This window comes from Anoplopoma fimbria, chromosome 13, assembly GCF_027596085.1.
Source record: "Anoplopoma fimbria isolate UVic2021 breed Golden Eagle Sablefish chromosome 13, Afim_UVic_2022, whole genome shotgun sequence".
NCBI classification, from domain to species: Eukaryota; Metazoa; Chordata; class Actinopteri; order Perciformes; family Anoplopomatidae; genus Anoplopoma; species Anoplopoma fimbria.
Window position 1 is genome coordinate 24904661 of NC_072461.1, and position 14177 is coordinate 24918837.

The 14177-nt window shown below is 39.3% G+C and overlaps 1 protein-coding gene across 5 annotated transcripts in view; it reads left to right on the forward strand.

Moving 5' to 3' along the window:
• The window catches only part of adamts3 (ADAM metallopeptidase with thrombospondin type 1 motif, 3), a 230648-nt gene that overhangs the window by 13630 nt on the left and 202841 nt on the right, over positions 1–14177 (forward strand). The gene's annotated exons all lie outside the window — the stretch shown is intronic.

Sequence of the window (14177 nt, forward strand, 5' to 3'; positions counted from 1 at the left end):
TCAACTTTTTTTTTTTTACTGTTTTTTGGAAATATAGGGCTCCATGAAGGCATTTGCTTCTGTTTATGGGATATAATGACAGTGTTTGATCCTTGAAACACACCTGGTCTTTTTTTTTTTGTGAAAGGACTGTAGTTTTTTTTACGAGTACAGTACTTCCATCGTTAACATTCAGAGGGAGCGACTGGTTGAGTTTGTTCGTCTTGTTTCTTTTTTCACTTGTATGAAACATACAGAACAAATCCCCCCCCCCCCCCACCCCCCCACCACACACCAAAAAAAGGATACAAGAAAACAAGGAAGGAATGTGACCGACCTTGAGATGTCAGAAGTGGGTGTATGCTGCATCATTCCCATCCTCCTCCTGGCCTCTCCTCGTGTACACTCATGTGCTCTCATATAGTCCCACTTGTCACAGAGTTGATGGTTCACATACTGCAGATGTTTTATTGTGGAGCCCTGAAAGGCAAAAAAAAAAAAAAAAAAGAGGGAAGCTTCTCATGACTGATGTATTTTTGGACTTAATCTGTGTGTCTGCTTTTCGTCCCTCTATGCAGATGACACAGGAGTATAGATCAATGATTTGTTCGTGATGAGTAACTCCCTCGTGCTGTTCTAAATTACCGGTTAATGGAGCCCCAAGTCTCAGAGACAGTCAACATTTGAATGTCTCCTCTCAGCGAGACAAACATGGAAATAAACCAGTTTTTCGCATCAATGGAAGACTGCTGATGATTTACTATCTTTAGATGACTCGTAATGTGTCCTCTTTGATGAATCATTAATGTCTGTATGATTTTATCCAGGCTGGCAGTGTGGCTCTAGCTATGACGAATGGCAAATATATCTGCAGCTATTTGATGGATTGCAATATAATTTGGTTCATGATTCCCAGAGGATAAATCCTCTTGACTTAAAGAGCCACCATGAAGTTAATGTTTGTGGTTTTGATTTGAATATCTCAGCAGCTATTTGATAAATTGCCACGGTTTTTGATTCATACATTCATGGTTCCCAGAGGATGAATCCTTATGACTTTTTTAAATAGCTACCATTAGGGTTATGTTTGTATTTTTGAGGTAAATATCTCAACAGCTACTTGATGGATTGCCATGCCATTTGGTTGAAACTTTCATGTTTCCCAGAGGACGAATCCTCATTACTTTGTTGATCACCTCCCTTTTCCTTCAGAGACACTGTGTGAACTATCTGAACATCTTTTAATTGATTGCAATGACATTTGCTTAAGACCTTCATGCTCCCCAGTTTATCCTCATGACTTTAAGAGCCAGCGTGAGGTTAATGTTTGGGATTGCCATGACATTTGATTCAAACAGTCATGTTCCCCCAAGGAAGAATCCTCATGACTTTGTTGATCCCCTGACTTTTCCCTTCCAGCCATCATGGGGTTAATGATTTTTGGGTTCGAGTTAAAGGTCAACAACTACTTGATCGATTGTCATAACATTTGGCTCAGACATTTACGTTCCCTTCAGGATGAATGGAATTAAACTTTGGTCACATCCCTGACTTATTATCCAGCACTTCCACTTGAGGCAAATCAGATGGAGGATTTGTTTACTTGATTATTTTTTGGTAGGATAAACAAGATTTGTAAACATGTAAAGATTTTGTTATACCACGGCATCTATACCTTAAACATCTCTGCTTGTACTAGGGCATTGTGGGCAATGTTGCAAATCAATGATCGGGACCGCTTTATGGCAATATTAGATTTAGAGAATGCATGACGACTAAGTCAACGCCGACCGAGATGCGTTTGAAAGCTCAGAGAAAAGCTGGTAAATTGACCTTTGAGTTGAACAGTTTCTCTTCACAATGCAGTTTCATTTTATGCAATATACTGCAATCATGACATAAAACTATGTATACCTTGATGAAAGGCTTCAACATACATCGGTCTAAGTACTCAGTGAGCATGTGACCAAACTGATAAATAGCAGCCGCTTTGTAGTTTGATGCTTTAGGTTAACTCTTTGATTTAACAGGCACAAGTATGAGATGAGGAGTGCTGTTTTTGTATGTAAAAAAACCCAAAAACGAATGAATATTCTGACATGCTGGGGATGAAAAGCTGTCAAACTCCTGCCCTAAAACCTCGGATCCACTTTGATCCCCGCTGATCTGACGCAAAATCCCTCAGAAAACAAGGTGAAGCACTACAGGAGGTCCTACTGAACACCACGGCGCTCTGATGCAGGCTGTCGCAGCAATGTAGGTGTGATTGGCTTCACAGTCACATGTAGGCATGAATATAAACAGTCTGCCTTTCAGCACACATGCTACAGCTGCGTTATGTATTAGGTTTATGAAAATAAACCATGATTTTTGCGCTACAATGGAAAGTGACGTCCCTCCTTATTGTCGTTGCATCACTGACAGATTCTAACTTCAACGATCACATAAAAATGCGTTTGATTTGGTGCCATGTTTCGATGTGGCTCACAGCTGACGGTTTTTCCAATTCCTCCTGATTATGGAACATCAACTCCTTGTCACATGTGAGAGGAAAAAAATGCACTTTCAGCTGCATCAACGTGCCCAAAGTACCGTCTTGTATTTCGACATGACAAACAGAGTGTAAGCTGCCTGGAAATGCCTTAAAGCAACCATGAAATACTGACTTCAGCCTCGCTCATTTGTTTCCATGAAGCTGGACAGCTGGAACAAAAAAAAAAACCTCCTCTTACTCCGTGCTGCATGAGGGAGGATTTCTTTTTCTTTTTTCTTCAAGCAAGGCCTTGGCAGACAGACAGACAGACAGACTGACAGATACAGACAGACAGACAGACAGACAGACTGACAGATACAGACAGACAGACAGAGGCTGACCTGAGAACAGCACCAACTTGGCGTCTGACTGTCCGTATTAACCTTTACCTCGCCAGCTGCGCTCTAAAAACTTGGCCACCTCGTAATGTGTGTCATGTTGCATAATCGGCTCTGCCAGCCAAAAAGGGTGAGGCACTCCTGTGTCTGCAATGTGTGTGTGTGTGTGTGTGTGTGTGTGTGTGTGTGTGAGGCTGGTGTAAACACACACTGCAGCCCTGATGGGTAACGCATCAGTCGGCATATCCTTTCCTGTTGGAGGACATTTGAACCGAAGCGCTCTCCCCGACGCTCCGCTGTCACTCCCTCCTGGCAGTTTTTGTTTTAGCGCCTCCGGCAAAGTCTTCGCCCCTCGGAGGAAAAGGTTTACGACGCTGAGATTCATGCATGGTGACAAAATGAGCAAAGAAGATATGCTCATGTTTTGCTAAGAGCTACGTGTGTCCAGTGGCATAAACTCTTGGCCTTGCTTGGAGACTTAAAAGGGCATTTTTTGGACGTGCACAGCTCCCAACATTTCTGGAGCTGCCTTGAGGAGAGATGGAAAAAAAAAAAAAAAAAAAAAGCAAAGAAAATATCCTATTTGATTAGAAAAAGAAAAGCGAGCCAGTTCCTCTTTGCAGCGAGGCGTAGTCGGGCACAAGAGTTTTATTCACTAATAGTTCTTAATGTTCCCTGTTGACTTAGCCAAGGCTTGTTGCAGAGGCCTGACCCCAGAGCTGTTTGGGTCTACGGTTTGAGGTGCAGGAGGGGAGATATGCAAAGCCAAGCCGTTCCTTCCAAGTTTACTCCACCAGCAGCCGAGGTCTTGGGTCCGGCGCGTGCTGCCAGGGTGCTTTTTTTATTGATATTTATGTGTTTAAACATTTTTAATCATGACCTATATAAACTTAAGAGGAGCCCACATTCTCTGCTGTCGTTACAGACGGACATTGAGCTCCATTCAGCGGCGGCGGAGGGTTTTATTTTTAAGTTTTCAAGTGTGGACGCTTCAGCGCCTCCTCAAAGCCGTGTGTCAATGTTTGCTCCGTTTGGTGGAGCGGCACAAAAAAGACACAACTGAAATACATTTGTATATTGTTTCTCAAAGTTCAGACTGTTTTCACTTTTTCTCTGCCCTTTTTTTTTTTAACCAAAAAACTCTCTTTTTGATTCATTATCTGTAAACTTTTTGGCTTTCTAATGTTTGACTCTTCCCAAAAACACCTCAGGAGGCAATCGAGTCTGCTCAAATTCATTTGAGACTGGACTTCAAACAAAGATATGCAAGAAAGATAATTTGAAGATATTGATAAAGAGTATTCATTATCATCTTAATCCTCCTAAGTACACCTCTGAAGTAATTTTTAGCAAATTTCTGATTATTATTGTGAAGCACTCTTTAAAAATAGTTTCTACATCTCCGAGACTTTCAGTCACCCTCCTGCAAATCACAAGAAATCAACTTGTGTATTTTTTCCCCCCCTTAAAGTTCCTTTAAAGGCCGGGGATGAAAATGGCAGGTAATGATGACGAAGGTTTGCTCACATTTTTGAAAGCAAACACACCTTTGAACAACACCGAGGGTGAAAGGTGGCAGTGTCCTTTGCTGAATTCAGACCTTTTTTTCGACGTCGCAGTACCTCAACTTTTTTTTTATTTTTTCTAAACGAAAGCACGTTTCATACCGACCTCCTTAAGAAGTTTAGACTGAAAGAGACTGTTTTTGAAAAACTGGAGCCCTTCAGCTGAATCCCATATGTTTTTCTTGGCAGACGAGTGCTGTCTGCTTGGCCGGGGCTGATGTTGGGGATATTAAACTGATGGAACACAGGACTCTTGATCCCCTTTTTCTTTTTGGATGGTTGTGTTCAGGTACCAACTGTCTGAGCCTCTGTCAAGACACCTGCCATTGTCTCCTCTGATATCGGATGACAACGAAAGGCAAAAGATGAGCCATCAGAAAGCCCTTCTGCTCTTGAGCCAAACTTGAGAAGCCAGAGAGGGTTTTTTGAGTCTTGCGCAATGTGAAAGTGTTTTTAAAGCCCCCCCCCCTTTTTGTTTTTTACACTAATTATGGGGATCTTGCCAAATAATCCTCCCCAAGGCATTTTAACTTGCAGACTTCCCAACATCCAGCTGGAGATGTGTGTTTTTTTGTTTGGGATGGAGATTCCTGGATGATAGTTGTTAAGTAGTTTGGATTAGGGTGATGTGATGCGATGCGTGGATGTTGTACATGCGGCTCTGCTCAGATAATCACATTCATGCTTTGTTCCGCACATCGGTTCACCTGAGGGTGACCTCGCTGATATTCAGGGGATTAAATTAAATCTGAAGTCATTGGGAAAAAAACTGACTGGTTTGAGGTTATGCAAAGTATCTCAGAGTTGTTTTTTACTTGGGTTGGTAATCTTCAGTAATATTTAGTTGTATTTATTGAAATTCTTATGACTTCCCAACAGCAATCAATTAATTAAAGGCTCTGAGTATTCAAACAAAGAAAGTATCTGTGGCTGTCCAATTGTTTCATTTGGCAAGATTGTAATGAACAATCAAATAAATCAATTAGTGATCACTTAGCATAACCTTTGGCCTGCTCAGTGGCTTTAGAAATTGCAAGTAAGTAGACCTTGAGTTGGGATTGTTTTGTGAAACTACTGTTTTGTGGGGGGGGGGGGTCGTGATTCTAAACATAGAAGTGGTAAACATCGTCTGAAAGCTGGGAATCTGGAGATTCAGGCACTCTTTGCCAATTTTTTTCAGTCATAAATTTGAAATAAACACTGTGTTTTGGTTTGACGGCTATTCAAGTGTTGACCTTTGAGACTGAATGAGGGCTTAGAACTTCCATGATGCCCACGGTCAGTTACGTCTCATAAGTTGTTGCACCATTCTTTTGGTTGATACCATTTGTTAGACACATTTGGTGCTAAAACTAACCATTTTTTACCACTTCAGAATAGATACAAATCAAGAGACAAAAATACATTCATACTGCTTACAAAATCTGCATGGATTTGCATTAAAGTGAGTATATGAAGGGGAGACTTTGGTTACCCATAGAACTCATTCTCCTCCACAAATCCCCCTTTGGAAATGGCCGTTTTTTCTCTCCTAACTTTGGATCATTATTTAGCCTCCTTCCTAACAAGCTAGCATGACTGGTTCAAACCGCTACAGCCTCTTAAAGACAACACTCCTGTGAGTCTCAGAGTGTTTTGATACAGACTGAGAAGTTAGAAGTCCTTAGGGTGCTATGGATGTAATGATAAATAGCCAAGGTACATGCATGTCAACAGATCCATCTCCATGACAACTAACGAGGACAGGTAATATGATTGAAAGTGCCAGAAAAAATGATTTTTGTTATTTCTCTTATTCCGTTTCATATCCTGATTGAAAGGACTCTTCTTGGTTTCACGCTACAGTTTGGACTTCTTGTTGTCAGGAACTCATCCGGCTGATCCAGAGTCCGTTGACTGGTTTCACTCGTTTAATGAGCCAGAGAACTGTACTGAGTCATCATAATGTCGTCAAAATGCATGTAAATGTGCTGACTAATGGCCTGAAAACCTGAAGAGACTGCAACTGTAACCCATCCCTGAGTCTGCTGGTTACAGTTCATTATCATTTTATCTGGATGGATTGTTCGCCTCCTGTAAGCCCTTTTTTTTTTTTTTTTTTGAGTCGACAGCGCTAACTATTAGCCTGAAAGGGTCACACTGCACCGTCCCCTTTTAATAGATAATTACATTGTGTTACTCCAGATAGAGGAATCACTCTGGTATGTCCTTTCAATTATTCATCCAGCAGCCGTCCAAACCACTTTTCTTTATACGGATGTCTCTGTGTGAGTGAGAGAAAACCCCCACGCAAAGAGAGCAGAATCCTATTTATTTCTATTCAGTTATTTCCTTTCTTTTTCTTTTTTTTATTCTTTTGTAGCAGCAGCTAGCACAGAGATATGAACATGGGCCGTATTGATGCTTCCCTCGAGCTATAACAGCATTGACCTATTGAGTTGTCCTGCTTCATGGTCACCTTTAACGGCAGCACTAGAGCCTATGGATTAGACGTGACATTTCTGTCATGCATTTCAAATTGATTTTAAAAAAGTCCTCCTCTTGTGTGTACTGCAGTGGTGGAATATAACAAAGTACATTCACGCAAATACTGGCCTTAAACACAATTTTATAGTTAATGCTCCTTTATACTTCAATTTGACAAATATTGCTACTTTTTAATCTCCTGCATTTATTTTAGAGCTCAGGATTGATTGCAAATTCTGATTTATTTTTTATACCAAAATACTAATCAACTGATAAATGATGATACTTTATGATAGTATTTATAATACCTTTACCAGCTGTAACATTAAAGTGCACACATTAAAGCATCAATAATCATAATTCAAATTATATATATCATTCTTAAATGAGCCATTCTGCATTATGAGCACTTTTACTTTTAGTATTTTAAGTATATTTTGATGCTGATACTCATATATACTTTCTCTTCTACTTTTACTCATGACCTGTATTGGTAACGCAGTAATTCTACACTGTGGTATTACTACTTTTACCGAGGTGAAATGTGTGAATACTTCTTCCACCACTGGTTTGCAGTATCAGCTGGATTACTAAAAATATAGAAGGATATTTTCTTTATATTTATGAACTAATGTGACCTGAAAATGAACTGGCGTTATGCAGTAAAGACTCATGTCCTTGAGTTTAGAATGTTGTAGTCTCATGACATTTTTCTCCAAATATTTGCGGTCCATATTATTCACGCCAGAGGGCTTAGTGTCACATAAACCTTATATAAGGACTGCTGAGCTAATAATATCTAATATTTCACATAATGAGTGTGAAGTGTGTCACATTGCTGGCTGTGGTATTCAGATTCTGACAATTTACCGTGAAACATGCTGTTTTTAGCTTCTATTCTCTCACGTCAGACAGAATTTGTGTCCTTGTGTGCACCTCAATAACAGAATCACACTCCTTTTGAATTTAGCATCCAGTTATTTATTTTTTCACTAATCGTTGGATGTGCTACCATTCAGGTTGTAGTAGGCGTTTTTGGACTCAGTGTTGCGTTTTATGCCCTGAGGCTTACACCGAAAATCCTTCCAAATATATGCAGCCAAGTTGTTCCTGAATGACCCAAAAAAAAACCCAACACATTATCTGAAAAATGGGGCGGGACAGTGTCAAATTTCATATTTGCATTTGTCAAACAGTTAAACCATGTTTAGACTTAAGGACTTTTGGCCAAATTTGAGCCAGATTCGTCCCTCCCAACAATCAGTGGAGCCTTCGGTCAGCAGCGATGTTTGGCCCAGATTACCTGGCAATATGAGGTGTTTACAGATCGAACCCTTAACCTCCCAAACCATGCCCAGGCCCATTGGTGCCGCCATGATCAAAACATCAAACATGCTTGATATTTAGGAGAATCTGGATGATAACAGGTTGGGATTACGTCACAAGAGAGACACAAGACAGACATGTCTACTACAAGGAGACGGACGTGATTGAGCATAATACCATTGACAGTTAAAGAATCGACAACCCATGTTAACAGTCTCTCTAGCCATTTTTCATCCAAACTCAACGCCTTTTTTCCCGCTGCAAAGCATTATTGAAGCAAGTTACGGCAACATGTCCAATTTGTTTTGCAACCCAATTTCAAAATCGGTAAGGATTTTAAAACTCCTAAAGTCTGAATCCGGCTTTTTGCCGTACTAGCCGCATGGCTCAAAGGAATGTCTGTCCGTATATTCATTTGTGTGTCAGCTAAATTGATCCATACCTAAATATCTCAACAACTGTTGCAAAGCTTTCTGTCATTTTTACAGTTTTAAATCAGTTCAACAGAGTCAACTAAATCCTATTTGTAGCTGTGTCCCAATCCAGCGGCTGCATCCTTCGCGGACTACGTCGGCCGCATCCTTTGAATACCGCGGTGGCCTAATTGGTGCATCTCACCGGCACGCAATGAATCTTGAGATATGTTGGGCCGTGAAGGATCCATCAGTTGTATCCTCCGAATCTGGGAAAAGAAGGCTGCATTAGAAGGAGTCTTCGAAATGGGACGGATTTGGGACACAGCTTGTGCTAGTCGACTAAGAATTTTCTTTAGTGGAAGTCAGCCCTTGTAATAAACTGGAGTTTGTGTCTTCCACTTGTGTTTGAGAAAGAGGTAGAAGGAAGAGAGTAATGCCTTTTTTAATGCGATGTCTCTGCTTCAAGGATGGATGAAAAAATTAATTCCAGGACCGCTGTGTCCAATTGCTTACTCGCGTCTCCATTCATTCAACGTGAGCGCTTTGCTTTGGGGCGACGCAGATTACTACAGTATGTTCCGTCTAAATATTCACATTCTCTTTTTTCATCATAGATAAATAAAAGGGTATGAAAACTATGGGGTGCAGGAAATATATATATATATATATTTAAAACGGTGAAAAAGCAGAGAGTGTTAGTCGTCTTATCTTTGATATGGTCTCAACAATCTTTGGCGTCACGCTGTGGAGCAGCTTTGGATCAGATTATAAATGTCAGCTCCGCGTCTCATTACTTCCACTCTTTTAAAGTCGGACCCTTCACACTGTCTTCCTCCTGCCGTCTGTTAACAAGAAGTTGGCATTTTGAGATAAGCTCATAAGGTGTTAAGAGTTAAACAGCGCCACCGGACAGATTCACAACTTTTTTTTTTATCCAATTAACCATCCATCAGTTTGTTTTTCACGGCCGCCCACCTCCCGACGCCCACAGAGGCACTTTAATAGGTCTGCTCCTTTATTTATGATGAGTCACGATTCAGATCTCTGAAAGAAATACTTCATCTCACTTGATCCTCCAGTGATCCTCCATCCTCCAGCTGATCAAGACCTTCAAACTTCCTCCTTTCTTTGAAACCAGTGAATAAAGAGACGGCCACGTTACAATCATTTCACTTTAATTCATAAATACGCCTCCAACATGCCAGTGTTAAGGTGAGGTTAAGGTTAAGGTTTGTTCAGCTGCGAGTGAATGGAGGTGGGAGTCGAGCTCAGAGAAGATAAAGGAGAAGACGGGGATGTGTTTCTTTTTTTATTTTGGGTATAATGCCACGAAGAATTCACGCAGCTTGTCTCTGAAAATACCGGTGCATGAGAGGAATCGGTGGCCTAATTGGTGGATCTCTGAGCAAAGCGCATTACAGCCGGACAGCAAACGCTGACGTACAGGAAGTGTTTAATCTGGAGCTGTGAGCGGAGTCTGCAGGTGTCAGAGGGATGCACAACAATAAGCCGAGGAGAAAATCCACCGCTGTAAACGCGTTCAAGTTAACAAGACAACAGTTCCCTCGCATTAACCTTTTCAACATTAGGTTGTCTTTTATGCATTAATAACATCTGACGAAAAGTTTTGTGGCAGCAAATGTGACATTTTAAAAAGTACGAATCAGCCTGATGAAGCTTCTGATACTAAAAGGCGAGACACTAGAGGCAAAACATGAATTATTTCAGACTAGTGGCAAGAAAACATCCAAAATACACATTTAGTTGTTTATTTTATTAAGTTAGCTTTTAATTGTAGTATTTTAAGTATGTTTTGATGATGATACTAATGTACTTTAATTCAGGAGCTGTATCGGTGCAGAGTGATCAGTGATTCTGTAGTATTAATACTTTTTCCTGGATTAAATGTCTGAATACTTGCTGCAGCATCAGATGGATTACTAAAACACGTAAAGTTTATTTATTTTATGAATTAACTAAAGTGACCTGAAAATGAACTGGAACTGAAAACTTTCAAATAATTGTCTTACTTGATGTAAGTATCTCTAAAGGCATTTTTTTTCTCAGACTGTGAGCCAGAAATCTCCACTTCAGTAGCACATACATACACCAAACTTCCTAGTTCTAGTCCTATCTCTACGCTGAAGTCCATACATTATTCACAGCCTGAACATTGTATTCCTAAAAAAAAGTTTTTTTTATGGCAGTATTTTCTGATTTATGGAGTGATAAAAAGAGAAACCCAAAAGTCCCTCTCTGAAAACTTTTGTCGACAAAATTAAAAAATAATTATCAACATAGCCTCTTCCAATGTTTAGATTTTTGTTCAGGAAATGTATTCAAATTTGCACGTATTTAATAAAATAATGACAAATTTTCCATATTTCAACATGCCATTTCAGAAAACTTTTAGTTCAAAAAATAATTGTCTCAGTTGCAGTAATCAACTGGGGGATTTTCATGGTGAAATCTTGTAGTTAGAAATTTTACCCTTAATCAAGATGAAAAGAAATCAAGATCTCTTTTGTATTTCTTTCTGACGGCCCCATTATTACATCACTCTGTTCCAGGCTTTCTACAGTTCCCTTTGATAAGGAGGACGTTGATCTCCCTTATTCTCTAATCATCACATCCATTCTTGTTCTAATAACTTCCAGCTGCCATCAGAGCTGTCAAGTCCAGACTCCATTTCAATATAAACAGATTGTTCTGCAGTAAAATCTCCCTATTATTATTCACATTTTCTCTTCGTACATTTTCTACATCCTCTTCGCCGTGAGTCTCCCGGCAACAAACATTCAAGGTTTAGTTGTGATTAAATTGCAAAGGCAACATGTAGCCGTCATGGCAACCTTCACCTTAAGGCTGTTTGTCAGTGGAGTCGGATCAACATTTTACGTTTGTTTACAAGAAAACACAACAGGGAGTGATTCAATATATGTATCCACAATAAATGCTAAAAAATAACTTGACCTGGAATAGGTCAAGTTATTTTTTATCATTTATTGTTAATGCAAAGGTTTGAAGTAGTAAATGTATACATTTCCACATCATTTTCAGTCCACAGCATCATAACCTGGTGAGAATACAAACTCCCACAAAGCTGGTTATCAACTATGTAAATCAACACAGCGTTTCTCAATGTCCCTATTTTACAACCGAAGAGAAAACTAGAATATTAGACAAATATGAAGAAGTTCATAACAAAAAACAGCTGGCAATAAATCAATATTTGAGTCTTATTTCTTCCAGCTGACCCCTCTGCTGCTGTAATATTATCTTAAGATCAACACGCCGTGACAAGCTGTGATTGGTCATGAGGCGGTGCTTTTATACGAGTTGATCTCTTATCCCAAACATAACCTTCTCCAGAGCAGGTAAGGTGTTCAGCATTAGTTGCCATGGCGATCTACCCGAGTAAGAAGTCGACCCTGTTGCACGCTGACCCCCAAATCCTGCTTTGTATTCCAGACCACTGCTCCTCTTAGACTGGAACAAATCAGACTCCAACAGATTTATGGCCACATTATGAAAGAACTGCCTCCTTTTAGTCGATTAGTCGGCATTTTGGTCTTAGTTCACTGAGATTTCTTTAGTCAATTAGTCGCTTTTTACGCTATTTTTTTTTGTGCTGAGTAAATTATTTCCAAGGAAACTTACGAGCACATATCTGTTAAACACTGGTGAGGTTTGAAGTGGTGCTTTTGTGTTAGTGTTTGTGGGGAAACTCAATTTACAGATCTGTCGATGAAATCAACTAATCGTTTAATCGTCAAAATCGTTAGTGGTTGTCGACTTAGAATTTCTCTGCTTTACTTGTCGTTTGATTTATCCTTTTTATTTGCTGAATGGATTATTTCCCAAAAACTTACGAGCACATATCTGTTAAACACTGGTGAGGTTTGAAGTGGAGCTTTTGTGTGATTCTTTGTCGGGAAACTCAGTTTTACAGTTCTGTCGATTAAATCAACTAATCGATTAATCGTCAAAATCGATTAGTTGGCTAAGAATTTTTGGAACGATAATTCGTTTTTTCATGCTGAATGACTGATTTATAAGAAACAAATGAGCAAATCTCTGTTAAACAAAAGGTTTAAAGTGGAGCTTTTGTGTGAATTGTTTTTGGAGAATCTCAGCTTTCCAGATCTTTCAACTAAGAAAGATCTTCCGCTGAGAATGCCTTCGGTCGAGGACAGCCCAGTGATTCACGACTAACGTTGAGGATGAACTTTGGTTCTTTTTAGATGCACAAACTTTTAATTTCATTCTCCTGGCCGGCTGTTCATTTTGTTTATACCCAGCACACCTCAGGACATGAATATTCGGTCCATGGGTTCAAAGTGACATGCAGACTTAAACTGGAGTCCAGCCAGTAGAGCATGTAAACAGAAGGAGCAGAGGGTGGAGTGTTGGGTTGATTGGGGACTCTGGGAGTTGGATAGGAGTTCAGTGTGCGTGTTGGTCGCACAGCTCCATATGTGCACAGCCCGGCGGAGTGTTGGTGGAGAGGCCAGAGCGAGGTGCAGCAGTCGACCCAGAGCTGGAACAAATTCCTCCTGAGCTCTGTGAGAGGTGGCTCTGTCTGCGCACAGGTGCACAGAAGCAGCTTTTTTATATATTGATTTTTTTCTGCCAAGGAAAGCGACTCTCTAAAGGACGAATGTTACCGTTGAACGTTATGATGTCGCTTGTTTTTGCAGAAATGTGACCCAGATGAGCAGATCGTGCATATTTGTATTCTATATTTAAATCCTCCATGAATCAAAAGATCACACAAAGGCCGAGGATTTATCAGCATACTGACTTCATTAGTATTTTTAAGAGTTATACTAACTTGTAGTAGTACTAAGTACAGTGTAAGTGCAGTAAAGTGACACTCTTCAATGACCATCATTAATAAATGGTAAATTAAAAATCAATCATACTTCATTTATTAGTTATTTTACTGTTAACAAATATAAAATCATAATTAATAATGTGTATAAATTCCATAATTGATATTTTATCATGAAATAAGTGTATGCATTATATATTGTATCATAACTGTCTAGAAACAATTAACAATTACATTCTGATAACATTAGTGAACTTTAATATTAAAAGTTTGTTGTTTTGAAAATGATGACATTGTTTATACTCTATTTAATTTGTTATTGATTAACAAATGATTTGTAAAACATCTGTAAACATTACATAGATAGATGGTTTAAAAGAAACAACAATTATTAACCATTAACAAAGTGTTAACTATCTTTCTAAATAATGTTTAGAGATGCCTTACAGAGTATTTATTAACCATTAAACAATTCAGTGGTACAAAACATACTTAAATACATATTAAAACATGCATAGTTTCAAATACAGTAAAAAAAATGCAAGGCATTTAAACATGCTTGAAACCCTGGAGTGCTTGTTCCTAATCTTCATTTCCACAACATCGAAAACATGCATTCATTTTCTTACAGGGGGACATGCAGAGTTGAAAGAAAAACATTATAATCATCAGTTGCAACTTTATGAAAGCCATCCAGATCGTGTTTATAGACAGTTTGCC